This window comes from Pseudophryne corroboree, chromosome 6, assembly GCF_028390025.1.
Source record: "Pseudophryne corroboree isolate aPseCor3 chromosome 6, aPseCor3.hap2, whole genome shotgun sequence".
In the NCBI taxonomy this organism is placed as follows: Eukaryota; Metazoa; Chordata; class Amphibia; order Anura; family Myobatrachidae; genus Pseudophryne; species Pseudophryne corroboree.
Window position 1 is genome coordinate 763047404 of NC_086449.1, and position 22402 is coordinate 763069805.

A 22402-nucleotide genomic window follows, 5' to 3' on the forward strand; every position below is an offset into this window, starting at 1 on the left:
GACTTATGTCGGCAGGGTCAAAAGACTGACATGCAAATATTCGACACTGAAAAGGTCAACACGTGACTTTTAGGGTTGAGGTTAGGGATAGGCACTTGGGAAAGGGTTAGGGTTAGGCTGCGGAAAGGGACAGTTAGGGTTAGGCACCAGCGGAAGGGTGAGGTTTAGGATTAAGGTTAAAATAACAAAAATAATGTATCAACCTTTTCCGTGGCAACCATTTGCATGTCTACTTTTTGACCCTTTTGACCTATTGACTGTCTATCTGCCTATCTTATTTTGTTGACCATTTAAATTCAAAGATCATATATATATATGCATTGCAACCTGACAACCAAGGGTTAAATATATATAAAGATCTTACACAGAATATGAAGGCATTAAATTAAAGTCTTCATAAAGGGCTAGGGAAGAATATTATTTCAATAAAAGTATTTAAAATTCCATAGCAGAATCTATAAGTGTTTGCCGTATAATTCCTATTCAGCAGTTCTTCAGTGAGGAAAAGTTGCCGGCGGCATTGAAAAAACTTTTACACTGAGTGCGGACAATGAAAACTCTGCTTTGCATCATCTTCCACAGTGCTCCGCATTGTAGTTGGGGTCTATTCAATGGAATTTAAAGCCGCCTTAAATCAGCAGTTTTCACTGTGAAGTGTGATTTTCAGACCCAGCCTAAAAGCTATTGAGAAGATTTTAAATGACTTTGGTGCCACACTAAGTAAGATTGCCTATGTGTGTGCCCAGACTCATCACAGCATTCAGCAAAGGCATCTGGGAACAAGATAACAAGTCCCACTACACAGAGGTACACAATTCAGTGCTGTTGTTCTTTTTTTTTTTTTTTTTTTTTTTTTTTTAATGTGGGTTGCTAAAAAAAAAAAAAAAAAGGCCAGTGAGAATAAATAGAATATAAACTTTTTTCCGATGGTCCCATTTGAAGCTAAAAGGTTAAAAATATTTCCGGTAGAAAATAAATTCCATTTAATTACCATTCAGACATATTTTTCCATCCTGAAATAGTGATTTGAGAAATCAGCAAAAGAAAAGGGGGAAGAAACAGATGTGGTGTTTGGCACCACATTATGGATTAGTGTCATCTTAAAATGATGGTTCTGACGCAGAGCTGAATGCATGTCTGCTTGTGTGGCGTATCTTGTGCGAATTGGGGCATCACCAAGTCACCAGAATGCTCACTTTGCTGGGGAAGTGAGTGGTATGCGAAGGCCGGCCTACAGTGCCGGGAGTGTACAGAGACGCTCCCATTCAGAGCGTTTCTGTCCGGGAGCACGAACGGAGACGCTCTCCATTCAGGTGCATGGGGCATGTCTCCGTCGCGCACGCACGCGCTAAGGCGGATGGGGATACTCTCGGTGAGACGAAGCCACAACTAGCGTGGCTCCATCTGTATCTGTAAATGGGTAAATAGTTAAACATGACTAAAATCCCTTTCATACAGAGAATTTGACCCCGGAATTTGCCAGGACCTTTCTCTGTGTGACAGGGTCTTCCCAGGTAAGACGGTTATTTCCTGAAATATTTCCATGAAATACTCATTGCGAGCGAGATCGCAGCAGCAGCTTGACGCATGCGCATTGCGATCGCAGCACAGTCTGCCGATAATCGTTCCGTTGCATGAGTATTGGCCAGTGCATACAAACATGACTTAGGGTGTGTACACACGGTGAGATCCTTGCTGTGGTCGATTTTCACTTGCGATTTCCCTTGAACTTCCCGGAGCCCAGATAGCACCGATTTTGACTAACTTTTCTTGAGATATGAACTATGTGTGTTTACGATTTTGGCTTATGTGAGATTTTGGCTTATGTGAGATGTCATTGACATGTGAGATGAACTAGATAGTACACCGATCTAGTAAGGATTGACTTGCCTGCACAGTCTATCTTTTCTTGCGATGACGACCTAGAGGGACCGCGCATCGAGATCGAATCGGGGTCGCAAGGTGACTTTCACCTTGCGATCTGCACTAAGTTTTCTTACGATTTTGACTATATAGTCAAAATCGAAAGAAAATATCTCACCGTGTGTACACACCCTTAGGGGGATATTTAATAAAACAATTATCTCATAAAAGCTAGAAAATTTGATATTTATGTTTTCTGAAGATGAAGATAAATATTTTCTCTCCAGTGGCAGTTGCAGAGCAGTCCACAATTCAACTGCCACCCCAAACACTGTCAGACTTTGCTTTTCAGGACTCACTGGCAGTGCGTGTGGCTCCCTTGTTTGAATTTTGAACTGCGCTGCAACTGCCACTGGAGAGGAGATATTTATCTCCATCTCCAGAAAACATAAATATCACATTTTCCAGCTTTTATGAGATATGTATGTTTATTAAATATCCCCCTTAGGCCCACAGCTGCTGTATCTGCATCCACATCTAATGGTGTTTCATTGTGTTGCAATTACATGAACTGCCCTTACTGCGCTTGGTGAATCTTCCCCACTCCCGCCACCTTTCCCTGTCCCCACTCTGCCCTTTCCTCTTTAGGAATAAGCAGACACAACTCACCTATAAAAGTAACCTATATGGCTGGCTGGATGGATGGATGTGCATTTTTGGTACACAAGTGCAGTACTGAAATGTGTATGCCATGCAAAACAAAACCATATGTGTATCACCTCAAAATGAGCGTTATTATCGCTATACCTATTAGCCGTTAACTACTATCTTATCCTTCTTAAACCTCAACATTGATCTTTTTCATCCCTCCGCCCAAATTTGAACCCATGTAGTGGTACTTAATCAATTGTACAATTTCCCTCTTTGATTCTGCGCCTTTTCTTGCAAGTGCTTTTTTTTAAACTCCTATATACTGTATGTGTCATAGAGTCATGCTTATCACGTATTGTTTTACTGTTTCAATTATTACCTGCACTTTTGCTCGCTGCTCTTTCAAACATCTAGTGTCTAGGTGTAAACTGAAGGTTCTAATGCTCTGATTGGCTGCAGGCTGGTACTAGCCCATCCATCAGACGCTAGTGCACATGCCAAAGGAAAAGCTAATGGAAACATTACATACTGTAATGAAACAAAGATATAGGATTTCTAATACAGCTCAAGCAAACACTGCAGCCATTAGCATTGAACTGTACGTCAAACCTTAATCACAATTTATACAGTAAGTGTACTGAAAGCAATTATTACATTAAAATTATACAGTTAAGAAAAATAGAATCATTTACTGACCTTGTCAATTTCTCCTTTCTTTTTGTTGCGTTTGCAAGGACAACAAATTCATTATTAAAGAAAATGCGACGTGTAACTTATGAAGTCAGTTTATACACAGAATAGGTTGTCATGGGGAATGATGCGCTTTGAGCAAGTGCCATCAATCTACTTTAATTACTTTCCTTTGTTATTTATTTGGAACTGTCACCTGAAATATAAGAAACTAACGGGCAGATTCAATTAGCCATGATACCACCGGCTTTTAGCCTCCGACTTCTAGCGTCTGGACCGATTCAATTACAAGCTCTTTCCCTTAGGGAAACACAGCCTGTTAAATGACAGCTAGAAGCTGATTGGTTGGTACTTTATCTCTCTCCACTTTATCTTTCTCCAAGGTTTGATATATCTGCCCCAAGGGCTGTCGGTTACACAAACTGCTACCTAGTAGATGGGATGGTCTCTGCGTTGACCAGGTCCAAAAATTGAGATTACGGTTTTAGGGGATGATTCAAAGAGGAACACAGTTAACCCAGCGCTTGCAGATGCCGGAAATCTGCGGCTGTGTGAGGCCCGTTCTGTGCATGCGCAAAAGGAGCTTTGCGATGTCACCTGTATTTCCCCTCCGCTGCTGCCTGATTGACAGGTTGAGGGGGAAGGTAGGGGGCAGGGGGAGGCCTACATTCCTGGAAATGGGGACGTGTCACCCCCATTTTCTAGGAGGGGAAAGCCAAGGGTGTGTCACCAAGTAGACTTCCTTCCCCCTTCCATTGGTCAGCTGTGTAAGATGAAGCTTACTCAGCCCTGGCCATCTGCGTGAACATTGCGACCAATTGTAGTGATCTTGGATCCCAGCTTGCGATGTTGGTCACAGTACTGGAATCGAAGTTACATGCAGGAGGTGTCTCTTCTACCGGCATGTCGGGCGGTAATTCATAGTCACTTAGAAGCGGCTTTGAAGTACCGTCCATCTGTGAATCAGGCCCTCAGTCCTGGCAGGTCTCAGTGATGCACTTTGATGTGTCGTTGGGCCATTAGTAAATGTCACGATTTACAAACTGCACATCGGAGCCTAGAGGGTATGTGGTTGTACTACATATCGTGACGGGTAGATGACAGGACACAGACTGGAGAAAATAGTGCACGTTAGTTTAGCGTTCCTTTTCTCCTGAAAGGTAACCAGATTTATGGAAGTGTGATGGGAGGTCTAGAAAAAAAATAATTATTAGTATGGGATATATTTTATTATTTCCACCGCTTTAAGAGAAGGTTTATCCATACATTAAAATTTGATGGGATGTCAGAAATGCCTTATTGGATTTAGGATTCATCAAACAGTACTTGCGGAATATCCGCCAGAACACCCATTTTTGGGGACTACCTGCAAATAATAAGGATCCGGCGATTTATGTACAGGGGACCTGATTCGATGGGGGCTGCTAAAATGCCAAATTTACCTACAATAGCTTGGGAAGCTAATGTAATCTTCAGATGGCCTTAGCCATTGTAGGCTATCGGCATAGGCGTGCAGAGAATATTTTAATAGGGGGTGCACCATCGGAGGGGTGTGTTTAGCACCGCCTATTGGCACTCAATGCAATAAATATCACATACCACAAGGGACATGGCCACTGCAAATGGGGGGGTGTCAACATGACACGCCATCTATTTCTAATCACTCTGGGAGCATTACTTTCCCTTCCATATGCACCTTGCCTATATAATGGTTTCTTACAACTGGGAACCTCAAAAGAAATTTCCTCCCTGGTAAGACTGCGTCTTCAGTCAATAATCACTATTCATGTGGAAAATTACATGGTCACAAGATGCCTGTTTGTGCAGGAATATAACTAAGATCATCATCATGCAACAGAGGTTCAACCAGACTCGTGTCACCTCCTGCCCCCTTCATCTCTCAGCCACACCATCTCCTCCCTGCGTCATCCTTTAACCCCCACCATCATCCCCTCCCTGTGCCGCCTGTCATCCACACCATAATTTCCCGCCTGTGTCTCCTTGCCACTCTCACAATCCACCTCAATTTGTTTCTCTCAGCCTGCCTCTTCACTCTGTAGTGCCCCTTACACAATGCAGATACTTGCAGTGCCCCTTACACAATGCCCATAGTAGTAGTGCCTCTTACACAGGGGCAGATCCAGGAAAAAAATGACAAGGGGGCACCAAAATGGGGAAGGGGGAGGTTCTTTTGCACGTGCTCCTTGAAAAGTGGGTGTGGCCTTACAACAAGGGGCGGTAGGCAGTAAGGTCTGGTAGGTGATGGTGAGTGTCTGTGGAATGATGTTGTGGGCAGTGGTGCAAGTAGAGAAAATGTCTTAGCGGTACTTTGAGCAAAAAAAAAAAATAACTTGGCTACTCGAAACAGGGACATATCAGCATGACACGCCACCCGTTTTCGGCACTACGGGAGCATTCCTCTTCATTCTATTCCAAGTACACCTTACCTACATATTGGTTTCACAGCAACGGGGAACCTTTGAAGAAACAGATCCTCTCAGGGAAGACAGTGTCTTCAGTCGGTATTCATTATTCATGTAGGAGATCACCTGGTCCGGAAGATGCCTGTTTGTGTAGGAAACTAGGAATATAACCAATGCAGCATCAAACAAAGGTTCAACCAGACTCGTGCCTCCTGTGTTACTCCATGCCCCCCGTACCCACTCCAGCTTCCTGCTCCTTGTATCTCTTCAGCCTCCTGTTTTTCCAGCCTCCAGCACGCATGTCCCTCAGCCCCCTCCCATGTCCCTCAGCCTGCCCCGCACTCTGCATCCGTCAGCCTGCCCCACACTCTGCGTCCCTCAGCCTGCCCCACACTCTGCGTCCCTCAGCCTGCCCCACACTCTGCGTCCCTCAGCCTGCCCCACACTCTGCGACCGTCAGCCTGCCCCACACTCTGCGTCCCTCAGCCTGCCCCACACTCTGCGTCCCTCAGCCTGCCCCACACTCTGCGTCCCTCAGCCTGCCCCACACTCTGCGTCCCCCACATTCTTCCTCCCTCAGCCTGCCCCTCACTCTGCGTCCCTCAGCCTGCCCCACACTCTGCGTCCCCCACATTCTTCCTCCCTCAGCCTGCCCCACACTGCGTCCCTCAGCCTGCCCCACACTCTGCGTCCCTCAGCCTGCCCCACACTCGGCATCCCTCAGCCTGCCCCACACTCTGCGTCCCTCAGACTGCCCCACACTCTGCGTCCCTCAGCCTGCCCCACACTCTGCATCCCTCAGCCTGCCCCACACTCTGCGTCCCTCAGCCTACCCCACACTCTGCATCCCTCAGCCTGCCCCACACTCTGCGTCCCCCACATTCTTCCTCCCTCAGCCTGCCCCACACTCTGCATCCCCCACACTCTGCATCCCTCAGCCTGCCCCACACTCTGCATCCCCCACATTCTTCCTCCCTCAGCCTGCCCCACACTCTGCGTCCCCCACACTCTGCCTCTCTCAGCCTGCCCCACACTCTGCGGCCGCCACATTCTTCCTCCCTCAGCCTGCCCCACACTCTACATCCCTCAGCCCTCCCATGTGCCTTTCATCCTCCCTCTCTGTCAGCTCTCCTGTCTCTCATCATCCCCCTCTTTGTCTCCCAGCAGTCTTCTGTGTCAGCCTCCCCCTGTTTTATCAGCCTCCCCATTACTGCCTCTCCCCCATTACTGCCTCTCCCCCTGTCCCCCTTCACACACATGCACGCATGCAGTGGCCCGTCAGCCCAGAACACTGAAGATGCACACAAGCGCTGGGTCAGAGGCTTGGTGCAGAAACGCATAACAATTCAACTGAACGAGGGGGCGGAGGACTTTTGAATATGACACTGCCTGTACACATGGCCGCCCACCACCACTGCACAGTACTTACTAGAGCTCCAACCTCGTCCGCCGCCCGAAGCTCCTCAGTACTCGCGCTTAGTATAGGAGAGACGTTATGACGTCTCTCCCTTCACACACCACAGGAGCCAGAAGGCAGAGCACGGGGTGAGCTCGAGCCTACGGCTTCAGTGCGGGCGGGGGTTAGAGGAGGAATCAATACACGTGAGCTGCAGGTGTGGAGTGCGGGGGGTGCCGGACATTAGGGGGTGCCTGTGCGCACCAGGCACCCCCCGTGCGCACGCCTATGGCTATCGGCTACATTCCACAAAAGTTACCGGGAGAGGGATCTGCAGGGATGTGTTTTCATATATTCAGGTGATCCTTAATTTCTTATTGCAAAAGTTGTCTTTGGTGGTTTTATTCAAATGTTTCTCTTTTATATTACTCTGGGGCTAATTCAGACCTGGTCTGAACTGCGCATGCACCGCAATGCGCAAGCGCAACGGACCACAGCAACGGGGATTGCCGGTCAGTGACGGGATGGTGCGAAAAATCCGAATACACCGGCTATCACAAGGTGATTGACAGGAAGAGGGCGTTTGTGGGTGGCAACTGACCGTTTTCAAGGAGTGTCCGGAAAAACGCAGGAGGGACCAGGCGTTTGGAGGGAGGGTTTCTGACGTCAGCTCAGTAAGTCCTGGGCTGCGCAGAGACTGCACAAAATTAGTTTGTGCAGCCCTGCTACACATGGGAACGCACACTTCCACAGCAAATTCCCCCTCCCCCTGTAGGTGGCGACTATCTGATCGCAGGGATGCAAAAAAACGCACCCTAGCGATCAGGTCTGAATTTCCCCCTTTATGTGGAGTGCTTTTAGCAGTGATGTGCATTGAGGTCAATGGCTGGGGAGGCACTGGCTAGAATTAGAGACAGATTTACACACACATATTATACTGTATGATTTGGTGGGGATTTTTCACTATGCAAATTATTAGAATAATACAACGATGATATGAATAATACAAAGATGATATTTATAAGGTATAAATATCTTTTCTATCATTCCAATCATTTTTATAGTCTGGAGTATGACCGGTGAGGTTCTACCTACCCTGTCTGCACGTCACTGGCTTTTAGTCACATTCTAGATGACTTCATGGACAGCATTATCTGGATACGATCAGGATGATGTCGCTCGAAATACCGGCACCGGAATCCTGACCGTTGGCATCCCGAACTTAATTATGATAGGGTCTCCTACATTTAGCTGGAGTGGGGAGTAGGTTTAGGCTGCAGGGGGAGGATTAGGGTTAGACTGCGGGGAAGAGAGGGTTAGGGTTAGACTGCGCTGCGGGGAAGAGAGGGTTAGGGTTAGACTGCGGGGAAGAGAGGGTTAGGGTTAGGTTGCGGGAGGGTGGTTAGGTTTAGGCATCACTGGGGAGGAAGGCTGTGTGTTGGGGGGGTGGGGAGGTTAGGTTTAAGTTGCGGAAAGGGAGGGTTAGGGTCAGTGACGACACCGGATGTAGTGACACCCGGTGCGCACCCTTAATATGCCAGCGCGCCAGAGGCGCACCCGCTGCAAAAGAGGGCATGCCCAAAAAAGGTGGCGTGGCCTCATGGACTGTTTGCAGTGCTGTCGGCTCCTCTTCTATGACAGGAACCGGGTGCTGCAGCAGAATTTCACACTGCAGCACCTGGCTCCTGTCATTGCGGAGGAGCCCAGAGATTGGTGTCGCCCCTTCTAGGTGTCACACCCGGGTGCGGGCTGCACCACCCACACCCGGCTTGTGACGCCACTAGTTAGGGAGGTAGGGTAAACATATTTACCCGACCCGTGTCGGGATTCTGTGTATCAGGATGCCAATGTCCGTCACATGACCGCCGGCATCCCATCCACGGTAAATTCGTATGTATTCCACACTGCCAACAGTGACACCTGCAAGCTATCTAAACATTACCCAAACTGCCAAAAAAAACTATGATAACAAAATAAATCTATTAAGAAAAACAAACATACAACTTTTAAAATGAATAAATATAAAATAAAACATAATTCCTATCCTCTAGACAAATTTAAAAAGTGTATTTATAAAAAAGAATTAGATGTAACTATGAAAATTGCTTCGAGTCTGGAACAGTTGACAAGTTTTTACATATTTTATGTCATTACTGCTACAGGGGGCTACACTTATGCAGTCTGTGACTTGTTTCATCCTGGAATTGGTAAAGCACACATTGTCAAATCTGTACCTATTTCAGTAGTAATGTAATGCTATCTATCTGTGTCTAACTGCTTGGCGTAAAATCCACTCTTCATAAATTCGTAACTGTGTAAGGTGACTGCCCCACTGACTGTGCGCTCGTCTCCTCCAGACAAATCCCACTGTGTGAGCTCAGCACTCCTGTACTTCACTGTGCAATCATCCAATTAAAACAGAAACACAGTTGCAGGTTGAACATGATGTTCCAGATGTGCCGAGCGCTTACACTTCATCTGGGTGACACACTGAGCGGCTGAGGTTGGCTGCTGCACGTACGCATGATACTGAATGGATCAGAACGTACTTAGGCAATTATTATTATTTATTATTATTATTATTTATTATTATTATTATTTATTACCAGTTATTTATATAGCTCACACATATTCCGCAGCACTTTACAGAGAGAATATTTGGCCATTCACATCAGTCCCTGCCCCAGTGGAGCTTACAATCTATATTTCCTATCACATGTACACACACACACACACACACACACACACATTCACACTAGGGTCAATTTTTGTTGGAAGCCAATTAACCTACGAGTATATTTTTGGATTGTGGGAGGAAACCGGAGTACCCGGAGGAAACCCACGCAATTATTTACGGTGGTAACACAGGGGCTGATTCAGGTTGGATCGCAATAAGCGATCCAACCGCAAAAATTACAAAAAGGATGCTGACGCATGTGGGTTCCGGTATGAATGGTCGACCATGTTATGGTCGACAGTCATTAGGTCGACCACTATTGGTTGACATTGACATGGACACCTGGTCGACACATAAAAATGGTCGACACATGAAAGGTCTACACATGAAAAGGTCGCCATGAGTTTTTTAACTTTTTTGATGTCGTTTTTTGCATAAAGTGACTGGGAACCCCAATTAGTGCACCGCGCCCCCTCGCATGGCTCACTTCGCTCGCCATGCTTCGGGCATGGTGCCTTCGCTCCGCTACCGCTTCGCTCGGCACAGATTACCGTTCCAATCGTAGTCCACGTGGATCGGAATGTATGGAAAAGTTCCCCAAAAGAAAAAAAGTTAAAAAACTTATGTCGACCTTTCATGCGTCGACCATTTTCATGTGTCGACCATGTGTCCATGTCGACCATGTCAATGTCGACCAATAGTGGTCGACCTAATGACTGTCGACCGTAACATGGTCGACCATGTGGACGGATACGACGCATGTGCAGCCCCCCAACCTGTGCATGAACCCGCATTTTCTGCAGGCGCCCGCAGAAACTTCTGCCTGTCAATCAGGCAGCGGGGTTCGCAGTGCAGGGGGGGCGGCAATGCTCTGTTTCCTAGGCAGAGACGGAGCATTGCAGGGGTGGTGGCAAGGAAAAGGGGGCACGGCGTGGGCATGATCGTGGCGGATGTGTGATGTCACAGGCAGATGCCGCAATCAGAAAGATGGCGCAGGGGCCTCCTGCAGGTATGATTGCAATTTCTGCTTCATCAAGGGGGGGGGGGGGGGGCAGCATGCCGTGCAGCCTTGCCATACAATGGGCTGCCCCCAGCATGCGATCACAAGGATTGCAAAATCTGCTACTTCGCAGAATTTGCAATCCTCACTGAATCGGGCCCTCTGACTCTTATTAACGGATCGTTTTTCACTGCCCTCCTGCCATACTTATGGAGTGAAATTGGGCATAATGTTGCTCCTCAAATATGTGAGCAGGTATACTGCGTCCCCCTGTATCATTAATTTGATATGCAACTCTTGTATCTCTGTGTGCAACCGTTTCTGAATCTGTATATCTAGTGCTAAAATGCAGCAGATGAGTTTTTTTCCATGGCAAGTTTTGTTGTGCTACATATACAGACTCAGTCGCACCCAGTCATACAAGTGTCGCATTCTGCATCAAATTAACCAGCACAGTCTCCAGGTGCGTCCTAGTCATATCGCGTTGCGACTAAAGTACATTTTCAGCAAAAAGAATGCCCAATGGTTGCAGAGTTGTTGCACAAGACCTGGCGGCTCAATCGCTCCAGGAATCTTGCTCTGCATGGTGTATTGAGGCTAGATGTGTGAGGACAGACCTGTATGCATGATGTTGTTATCCACTGTGACCATCTATGCACATCTACGTGTATGCAAGCTTACCAGAGGTCAACTCACTTCTGTTAGTGTGCATCACCAAGTGGTCTGCTAAGCTTCTCATACGTGTTTTTTTAATCCAATGACTATGTCGAAACAAGATAAGAAGATGAGAGCCAAGGTAAGTAATATACCCACTACACTACAGGGAATATGGGGATAAGATATATATATATATATATATATATATATATTGACAATGCTAAATTCCTATGTCGTATAAACAACCCTTATGAAGCTAAGAACACTGTACGCTGTCTACTTAAGAAATACCGTAATGGTACGCTATTTGCGTAACGATCGCTCAGCCGTAGGCGAGACGCTCAAGCGTCACGTTCGCTCACGGCCCAGCGATCACAGGACACGTTATTGGTTATGTCTAGGGGAATGATTCGCTATGGCGTAGCATACACTCGAGACCACGAGGAGGTCACCAGCGATGCAGACGCTCACAACACTATACCTTGATATTAAACCTTATACCAACGAAACACACAGAATACCTTTAATGTGAGTACAGGGTGTAAATGCAACTTTGTGTAGCCTGACTATCTACAAAGCTGTTTGAGCGTCACCGACGCTCAAGTGAACACTTAACACTATAGTAAATACACAGATACTGTTTTAGGGTTCCAAAGCCTATTATCTGTATTATATCTAGTATACTTGTAAAAGAGTAACACAGTACAAATGATACACTACAATATAACAAAGACTTCCTAACCAAACACCTAACTAAGGGATAAACTACAATACTATCCTGGCCTAACACAATACAATACAATACTATAAAGTTTAGTCTAGGGGAGTTACGAGAGAGAAGAGAAAATAGAGAGAGAGAAATAGACACAGAGGGAGAGAGAGGAATTGGCTCACAGAAAGACAATGATTACGGAGAGAACTTACGCACAAAGGGTATGATCGCCTGCGCCTCGATATCCAGCTCCCGATTATCAGCAGATAACCGTTGATGAGAGAGTGAGAGCTGGATGTGGTCGGCCTGCCTATTTATGCCCCACACACAATGCAATCTCCTGGTCCTACAATCCTTCAGTTTATTGGACACAGGAATTCGGCCCTGTACTGTAACCAAAGGTCATAGGTTGATTCATACAGGTGGGCTGTGCTGAGTTTAAACGGCTCAGGTGGGTGGGAAACTGGGTTTCCCGCCGCATACCTGAGTATGGGTAAATAATAGAAATGGACATAAACTTCTTATGTTCATAACTATTCGCACGAGCGATTAATACGCTCCAAACCAACACCGGAATATTGCTAATTAAATACTCTTCCGATGGGTACCAAATACTGCTGTATGACTCCTGTTAGACCCTTCGTACAATACAAAGAGGGATTCCTCCGCTCAGGGACATTCTATCTAAACCAAACTTACAGAAACTATTGAGGGGAACATGATCTATAAACGACATTAATTGTGAACTTTTGTAACGAATGAGTCGCACGCTACGATCACATAAACTCTACCGTAAATGCGCATACTGCGCGTGCGAGTGCACGCTATTGCGGGTATGCGCTTCCACGGGAGAGCGTACGCATGCGCAGCACGGACCAGTGTGCGGTGCAAATATGGCAGTGTGCATTGAGACATTTTTCTGACTTCGACAGTCCACCCTTTGGCAGTCAATAATAACTGCCACAAAATATTTAAGGAGAAAAATGTAAGTCAGGGGTTAATTGATTTCCATGGTGGGGAAAGGAGGAAGAATGGAGTAGGTGTGAAGAGAGTATGACCTAGTGAGAAAGCAGGAGCATGTGTGTATGAGTCCATGTTTGGGGGGGTCATGTATCATCGTGCCGTACGTGTGGTAAATCAAGCTTCGAGGTATTGCGAAGTATACATTTGAATTCCTTCTTATCCTGTGGTACAGGTCTGTGGATGGGCTGTCAAACTCTACCGAGCTCATTTCGGCTGTGGTTGTAACACAATGGGGATGCACATTTTAGTTGATGATACATGAATTGGGGGGGGTATGTGGTTGCTGCTATCTGTGCCTGTATTCCCTATCGACTATGTGTGTTATTACCTGAGGGTTGCAGAGATGAAGATAAAGAACACTTACGAAAAATGCAATGATATTCTATGTCAGGTTAATGTACGTTCGTCGATTGAGGTCTTGATTGGTGTCGTTTGATTGCAGTCTTCTTCTTTGTGCTTTTGCTCATAAATCGTGAGTAAAGCAAACAACGTCCATGGATTTACAAAAAATGTTGGGCTAGCGTGATTTTAAAGTTCCTAGGGAAACTGGGGTACCCATGGCATTGTCCATAAAATCTTGTATATCAGGTCGTCTGCTCTTCTTCTTTCCATCTTTCCGTTGTCGGCCCCTTGGCTCATCAGGTCCTTCGTCTACGTGGGTCTTTGTACCTCGGAGGAAAACATAGAAATGGGTGAAAGACGGACCGTATACTCATTACATCATTACGTCATGGTTTCTAGCATTGGGTCATAAATCAAATCCAGGTTAATTACAGTTTCCTCACTCCTCAAGCTCATCACTTTCGTACTTTGTTTGCACCTCATTAAAGCCTGCCCGCATCTAAATATCAATCCAATAGATATAACGACACCCAAAATACATAGGAGAAACTTTCCAACATCCATTATGACTCCTTGAGCCCAGTCTCCTAAACCGGAGAACCAATTTCGCGGGTTCAACCATGACACCCAACCAGTCAGCTCATTACCTACAGCAGCAAGGGTGAGATTGTGTTTCCGACGAAATTCCCACTTTAATTGCAGAATATCGTCCATCTTTTGGTCTATGACCTCTACCGGATCCTCGGTGTTATTTGTGATATACGTGCAACACTTTATACCGTACTGTGTTGCCAATGTAACACAATATCCGCCTGTTACTGCTGTAAGGTAATTAAGAACCATCCTATGCTGAACTAGTTCTGTTTTGTAAGCTTGAAGTTCTCTTCCAGTGTATCTAAACGTGTCATCATACATTTCAGTGATATTATCTAACAAATTGGCGAGTGCGGAAATGTATTTATAATTCATCACTCCTCGAGCGGTACGAGTGAAATCTAACGCTACCAGAACCTGAATCCCGGTGGATTCATGGATAAGATCAGAGGCCGGATGCTCTAACCTTTCTGACAGTTGTCTTTTAACTCGGTGTTCGTAGTGAGTGTGAGTATAAGGAGCTTGGGCACCACGGTGTATGTCTTTCATTTTGTCATGTGTTACAGTCATCACTTCAGGCAATACTTTTCCAATATAACACAATCCTTCAGAGTTTGGGGCAAGCCACTTGTACGCCTTTCTCCCGCATATGAAATATGCATCATCGGGGAGAACATAAGGGACGGAGAAGGACATGACCATGTTACAAACCTTCCAGGTGAAATCTCCTGACCCTAATTCTTCCATCTGTCTAATACATGTATCAGTCTGTATGATATGTGCACAGTATCCTGGTGATACCTCTCCCACTTTAGTAATTCTATTTCCTAAGGTATACCTATACCGGAAAGATTTTCCTCTACTGGCTATGTGGCGTACAAGCTCTGTATCTGTAGGCATTCTATCTGCTCTGTGTGAAAAGGTCATGGTAAGGTTGCTCCATGACACTTCCCAATTTCCCGGTTTTCTAGGATTGGAGATGTTAAAACATAAGAGGGACCTATCCACATGGTATTGGTGGAGCTTCAAACTGGGAGGGCTGGAGATGTTAAACCTCCGGTCCACCGGTCTCCCACCACTTAGCTCAAGTACCTCCCCTAACGTTAAAGGAAATGGTACTAGCCCTGATTTGCTGTGACCCTGAGGTACTTGAGAGCATACCCAACAATCTGTTTGGTTCAACACGTTACCCACTAGAGAGTGATAGTCACTCAATGGATGCCGGTCCATATGGATATTAAAACTAGATTGGCATTTCTTTATGCATCCATCTTCAACCAGATTATCACAGAGCCTACAGATACAATTTTCCTCAGCTAACAATCCATCACAATTTCTTCTATCGGATCGTTTTCTGATACTCGCCTTTGCTTGTTGGATTGGTTGATCTTGGAAAACTACGCCTCCATCATCATAATCGGAACCCATTCCAGAACCTCTCTCGACCTCTATGGTACTCTCGCCGGAACAGACTGCTCTGGTCAACATCATGGTTAACATCAAAATCCGGATCACAGTCTCTTTGGGCAAGTCCATCTTTGAGGAGGAAATGGAGAAGAATGAGAAAGGGGAAAAAGAAATATCAAGGGAGAAGGGATGGGAAGTGGAGAAAAACAATAAAAGGGAGAAGGGAGTCGACAACTGCTTTCGATCTTCAAGGCTCAGGTGCCGCCTCAGTCCTCCTGGAACAGACACTCCAGTGATACAACCTCTACCGTCTGTTCCTTATCACGGGACTTCTCTGGGTCAGCAACCTTCTTGCAGTGGGATGAATGGACCCAAGTCTCTCTCTCAGCAACCTTCAATGCTGTGGTGCTAGTCAATAAGACCTGGTATGGTCCTTCCCATCTATCAATAAGACAACCTGAGCGTAGAAAATTTCGTATCATTACATAATCCCCAGGTTCAATGTCATGACAATTACTATCTGGTAAATCAGGAATCACCAACTTCAGATTATCATTTTGACTCCTCAACTGCTTACTCATGTTAATCAAGTACTTTACAGTTACTTCATTGTTACATTTCAAATCATCCTGAGGGTTAATCATGACATGCGGTTGTCGACCAAACAGAATTTCAAAAGGAGACAGATTAAGAGGGGACCTGGGAGTGGTTCTGATGCTATACAAAACAATGGGTAAAGCTTCTGGCCACGTCAATCCTGTCTCTGCCATTACTTTACTCAATTTATTTTTAATAGTGCTGTTCACTCTTTCGACCTTCGCACTCGCCTGTGGACGGTACGGAGTGTGCAGCTTGCTATCAATTCCCATCAACTTACACATTCCTTGAAAGACATCACCTGTAAAATGGGTACCCCTATCACTTTCAATGATTCTAGGGATACCATATCTACATACAAATTCCTGCACAATTTTCTTAGCTGTAAACATAGCGGTATTTGTAGCTGCTGGAAAAGCTTCGACCCAATTCGAGAAAACATCTATACAGACAAGTACATACTTTAAGTTTCTACATGGGGGCAATTGGATGAAGTCAATTTGTATTACTTGGAAAGGGCCGCCGGCAGGTGGGATATGGGAGGGTTCTGTAGGTATTGCCTTTCCAATATTCTTTCTCAGACAGGTAAGGCATGACATTGCTCTTTTACCAGCATGAGAGGAGAATCCTGGGGCGCACCAGTATGCTCTTACCAATTTGCACATCCCCTCCTTGCCTAGATGAGTCAGCCCGTGAGCTGCTTCAGCCAGACATGGAAGGTATGCCCTGGGGGCCACTGGTTTACCATGTCCATCCGTCCAGAGCCCTGAGGGCTCCTGGCCATATCCCTTTGCCTTCCAGACTGCTCTCTCTTGAGTGGAACACAAACTCTGCATCTCACACAACTTCTGTGTGTTGATGGTATTAAATACCATCAACTGTGTGGTGTCTGTCCGTATGGGGGTAGCAGCTGCAAGCTTTGCAGCTTCGTCTGTTCGGCTGTTACCAAGGGATACTGGGTCTTGGCTATACGTATGTGCTTTACATTTGATAACAGCCACTCTGTCGGGTTCTTGTATCGCTGTTAGAAGCCTTTTTATATACGCTGCATGCGCTATCGGTGTGCCAGCTGCCGTCATGAAATTTCTGAGCCGCCATAGGGCTCCGAAATCATGGACTACCCCGAACGCGTATCTAGAATCGGTGTAGATATTGGCAGACTTACCCTTAGCCAATTCACATGCTCTGGTTAGGGCGACCAGTTCAGCAACCTGGGCTGAGTGAGGTGGGCCTAGCGGTTCCGCTTCTATGGTGTCTTGGTCATCTACGACTGCGTATCCAGTACACAAGTCTCCCGAGTCTGACTGTCTGTGACAACTACCGTCCGTGTAGAACGTGAGTTCTGCATCTTCTAGTGGATTGTCACTGATGTCAGGCCTTGCGGTAAAATTTTGGGTCAAATATTCCATACAATCATGTGCATCTTCCTTTGCATAAAATCCTCCTTCCCCATCACTCTCACCTCCCACCCTTTGTGCCTGTCCAGGCACACCTGGGAGAAATGTTGCAGGGTTTAATGCGCTGCATCTCCTTATGGTGATGTTTACTGGGGCCATTAATGCCAATTCCCATCTCGTAAACCTTGCTGATGAGACATGTCTGGTTTGGGCAGAATTTAATAAGGCAGATACTGCATGTGGTGTATGGATTGTGAGGTTGTGGCCTAGCACGACATCTTCGCTTTTCGTCACTAGCAATGCTATCGCCGCAACGCTACGCAAGCATGTGGGGAGGGACCGCGCTACCGTATCTAGCTGAGCGCTGTAGTATGCAACTGGCCTGCTGGCGTCACCGTGTTTTTGTGTTAGTACACCTGCTGCGCACCCAGCACTTTCTGTTCCGTATAGTTCAAAGGGTTTCCCATAGTCTGGCATACCTAGTGCAGGTGCCTGTGTTAGACACTGTTTGAGTCTCTCAAATGCCGTTTCAGATTCGTCTGTATGCGAAATCCGATCAGGTTTGTTTGAGGAGACCATTTCCTGCAGAGGTAGTGCCAATATGGAAAACCCTGGGATCCAATTACGGCAATACCCACACATTCCTAAAAACGTTCTGATCTGTTGCTGGGTTTGTGGTAGTGTCATGTCTCTAATGGCTTGGATTCTATCAGCGGTCAGGTGTCTCAGTCCTTGTGTTAGACAGTGTCCCAAATATTTTACCTTAGCTTGGCATAATTGCAACTTGTCTTTGGAGACCTTGTGACCTGTGTCTGAAAGATGAAACAGGAGCTGTTTCGTATCTTTCAGGGATGCCTCCAATGAATCAGAACACAGTAGTAGATCATCCACATACTGTATCAACACTGATCCACTTTCTGGTTGAAAAGACTGTAAACAATCATGCAAAGCCTGAGAAAATATACTTGGACTATCTATGAAACCTTGGGGTAATCGAGTCCACGTGTATTGGACTCCTCTGTATGTGAATGCAAACAAATATTGACTGTCAGGGTGCAGAGGTACCGAAAAGAAAGCGGAGCAGAGGTCAATAACAGTGAAAAATTTGGCAGTGGGAGGAATTTGCATTAGGATGACAGCTGGATTAGGCACTACGGGGAACTGACTCTCGATTATTTTGTTAATCCCCCTTAGATCCTGCACTAGCCTGTAACCCCTCCCCCCACTCTTTTTAACAGGGAAGATGGGACTATTTGCTGTGCTGGACGTTCTTACTAGAATGCCCTGTTGTAGCAAGCGCTCTATTACGGGAAAAACTCCTAACTCCACCTCTGGCTTCAGAGGATACTGTGGGATTTTTGGAGCTATCCTACCATCTTTTACTTGCACTACTACTGGAGCTACGTTTGCCATTAATCCAGTGTCTTGTCCATCTTTTGTCCAAAGTGAATCTGGTATCTGAGATGTCATCTCTTCTACCTGGGATGGATTCCTATTTGTCATAATGGAATGTGACATTAATTTTGATGGGGAGTCTAACATATCTCGTACTTCTTGAGCGTGATTCTCAGGTATGTCCAAGAATACACCTTCAGGAGTACAATAAATGACGCAACCCATTTTACATAGTAAGTCTCTTCCCAGGAGATTGGTCGGTGCCGATGCAGCCAGCAAAAAGGAATGCTTGGTGTGCAGAGGCCCTATTGTAATCTCGGCTGGTTTGCTAACAGGGTAGTGCTGGACTACTCCTGTTACTCCTATGGCTGGAACTGTCCTACCAGTGGTTCTCATGCCCACTGTCGAATTTATCACTGACTTGGCCGCCCCTGTGTCTACAAGAAAGTTTAAAGTTTTACCAGCCACATTGATTGCAATCTCTGGTTCGCTTCCAAGACTGGCAATCAATTTAACTGGTTGCAGATTACAGGTATGGCCACACCCCTATTGGGTATGCTGACCGCCCTGAATCCCATTGGCAGCAACTACTTGTGCGGGGGTTAGCTGGGAACTACCAGAGGCATGCCAATCTCTGTTTGGGGGATATCTTTTTGTTTCCCCTGTATGTGGCTCAAAACTCCGCCTCTGTGGACCCTGCTCCCAATGTCGTGTGTGGTGTTGTTGTCTAGGGGGTTGAAAAGATCTTTGTACATTTCTTACTCTACAGTCTCGTGCAAAATGTCCTGGTTTGTTACAAGAAAAACATGTTATCATACTTGCCTTATCCACAGGATTCGGTGGTACATACGCAGGCTGCCTTGTGGTCAGCGCCTGTATACTTACGGACATCAACTTATCACTTTGCGACTCCCTGTGCCTAGTGATGTTTTTGTCGTGATCAACAGCAGCCTCTCTCAAAGTGGACACTGACAGACCTCGCCAGCATGGCTGCGTGGTCTGTACCCTAGCCTTTAATGTTTCTTTCAAACCATCCATCAGTACAGATACTGCTACTTCTCGATGGTTTGGGTTGGTCTTTATGTCTTCTATACCAGTGTATTTTGCCATTTCTGATAATGCCCGGTGGAAATATTCTGCTGCCGTTTCAGACTCCTTTTGTTTAATGGAGAATAGTTTATTCCATTTAGCAACGGCTGGGAAATATTCTTTTAGCTGCAAATTTATCCTTTTTACATTATCCTGGTCGTACACATCTGTAAGTGGTACATCTTTATCTAATAGACAATCAGCTAAGAATTTAACTGAGTCGACACTGGGAGGTAAGCAAGCTCTTAACACTATCTGCCAATCCTTATTATTGGGCTCTAAAGTGTTTCCTAAATCCCTGATGTATTTTTGGCTTGCCACTAAATCCTTTCTGGGGTCTGGGAATTCAGACACTATGGTCCTCAATTCCATTCTAGTTAACGGGCAATACATGGCAATGTTCCTGACGGGTGTGACTCCTGATGCATCTGTTTTCCCATTGGGAACTACTATCACCTTTACAGGAGCAATTCTAACAACTTCATTCTGTGTAGATTCTACAACTTGTGGTACAATTGTTTCAGTGTAATGCATGGTGCCGTACTTACCCGCTGACACGACCTCACCTATCCCTCCGCTAGGGGCCTTCACTAATCTCGTGGGTGGTGCTGTGCCTACTGTGGTCTCTGCTATGGTGGCCGCTAGAGAGAGCGCTGAAATCGTTGCCGAATCGTCTTCTTGTTCACACTCCTGAGGAAGGTTCAAAACAGGGTACAACTTGCACGGGTTAATACTTGCATGAGTTATTTGGTTAACATCATTAACATTTACATTGTTACTAAGAGTTTGTGTTTTACAACCCAGTGCGTTTCTCTCCGCAATCAACTTCTCTCCTGCAATATATGGTGGAGGAGGAGCTGTGGCAATCAACTTCCTGACTGCCCCAGATCCTGCCGCCAGAGCCAAACCTCTCTGTATCTCACCTTCCTGGTGCCATAACTGTAAGTAATCATGATGCTGAATTCGTCTCTTTGATGATTTTACGAGACATATCCTCCTCCTTAAATTTTGTAACACTTCCGGACTGAAGCTACCTATTCTTGGGAACTTGTCCCTGTCTTGTACAGTCATTCTCTCCCATTCATCACATAAAGATTCGGTGTGAATTCCATATTTTTCACACATTACATATCGTGCCGACCCAACTGGTCGGTTCACAGAATCAACCTGAACCAGGGTTGATCGCCCCCTACCTGAGCAACTGGCCCCCATCGTCTGTAGGTGTTGCTTAGTCCTCCTTGGATTTTCTGTATCAAGGTTTTCAGCAAGCCTTTACAGACAACCAAATTACTCCGCAGTAGGCCGGCGGTGGCGGTTTACCGAGTACCCCACTCACTCGCCCACCTCGACCAATACGACCTGATCACACCGACGTGGTGCTGGCGTACTCGATACAGGGCCCCTATGGAACCTTCAGTTTACTGGAACATATGAGGGATACCCGCAGGACACTTACTCTTTCCAGTAAACGTTGGGGTTGTTAGATAGTTCCTGAGTGACCAGCGAACTTCCCTTCCAAAAATAAAAAATTACACAAATCACGTCAGAATGTACAAATAGCGTTTATGACCTTCGTACACAAATAGTACCGGTCAGGTTTACTAATGCACACAATTACGTGCGGTACAATCGTTCAGCACATAAGCAACTAATCTTATGTGCGGAGCGACCAGTGGAATCGAAAATTTCGGCTGCGAATTCCTTCAGCCAGAGCTTAATGGCCTATATGGGTTCTGCACCAACACCCCAGGCGTTGTGCCACTGGACTTTTATAGCGGACCTTTTTACCTTATGACCTCCTGGTCTTGTTCCTTATGACCTCCTGGTCTTGTTACCTTATGACCTCCTGGTCTTGTTACCTTATGGTCCGCTATACTCTAATGCTCAAATATTATTTAACCAGAGATGCCTCCCTGGCCACCGTATATGTCACTTACACGTATGTTCCTTAACGAGTACCCGACTTTCCTTTTGGTTCCACCTTAAAGTTATATAAACTTTTGTATACAAAACACACTCACTCAACACATGTACACTTTTGTTTCTATATCTATTTCTGCGCAGAAATTGTCTTCAGGCCAAGAGTGTTACCAATTAGGAGCAGGATCTGTTAAACTAAATTTCAGATTTTCCAAAAATAGATTTGCGTTATTTACCGCGTCGCGTTATCTACCGCTGTGCGTTACTTATCGCCTTTGCGCCACTTATCGCTTTTGCGCTACTTATCGCTTTTGCGCTAATTCAACTTTATCACAACTTGAGCTACGTGGGCGTAACCAGACGCTACGTTGCGTAATGTACGCTGCGTGCGTCCTGCCTTTCGGATTGCGTACACTAGTCTTTGTTAGCGACACGTGTACGCAATGCAAAGGATCCACCGTAACACAATATATATTTTATCAATGTAGATGATCCCTGATCATCTACCGCAATCCACACTGCACACTGGCTGCCTCGTCTCTCGGACAAGCCGTGTGTTGTTCTATTCT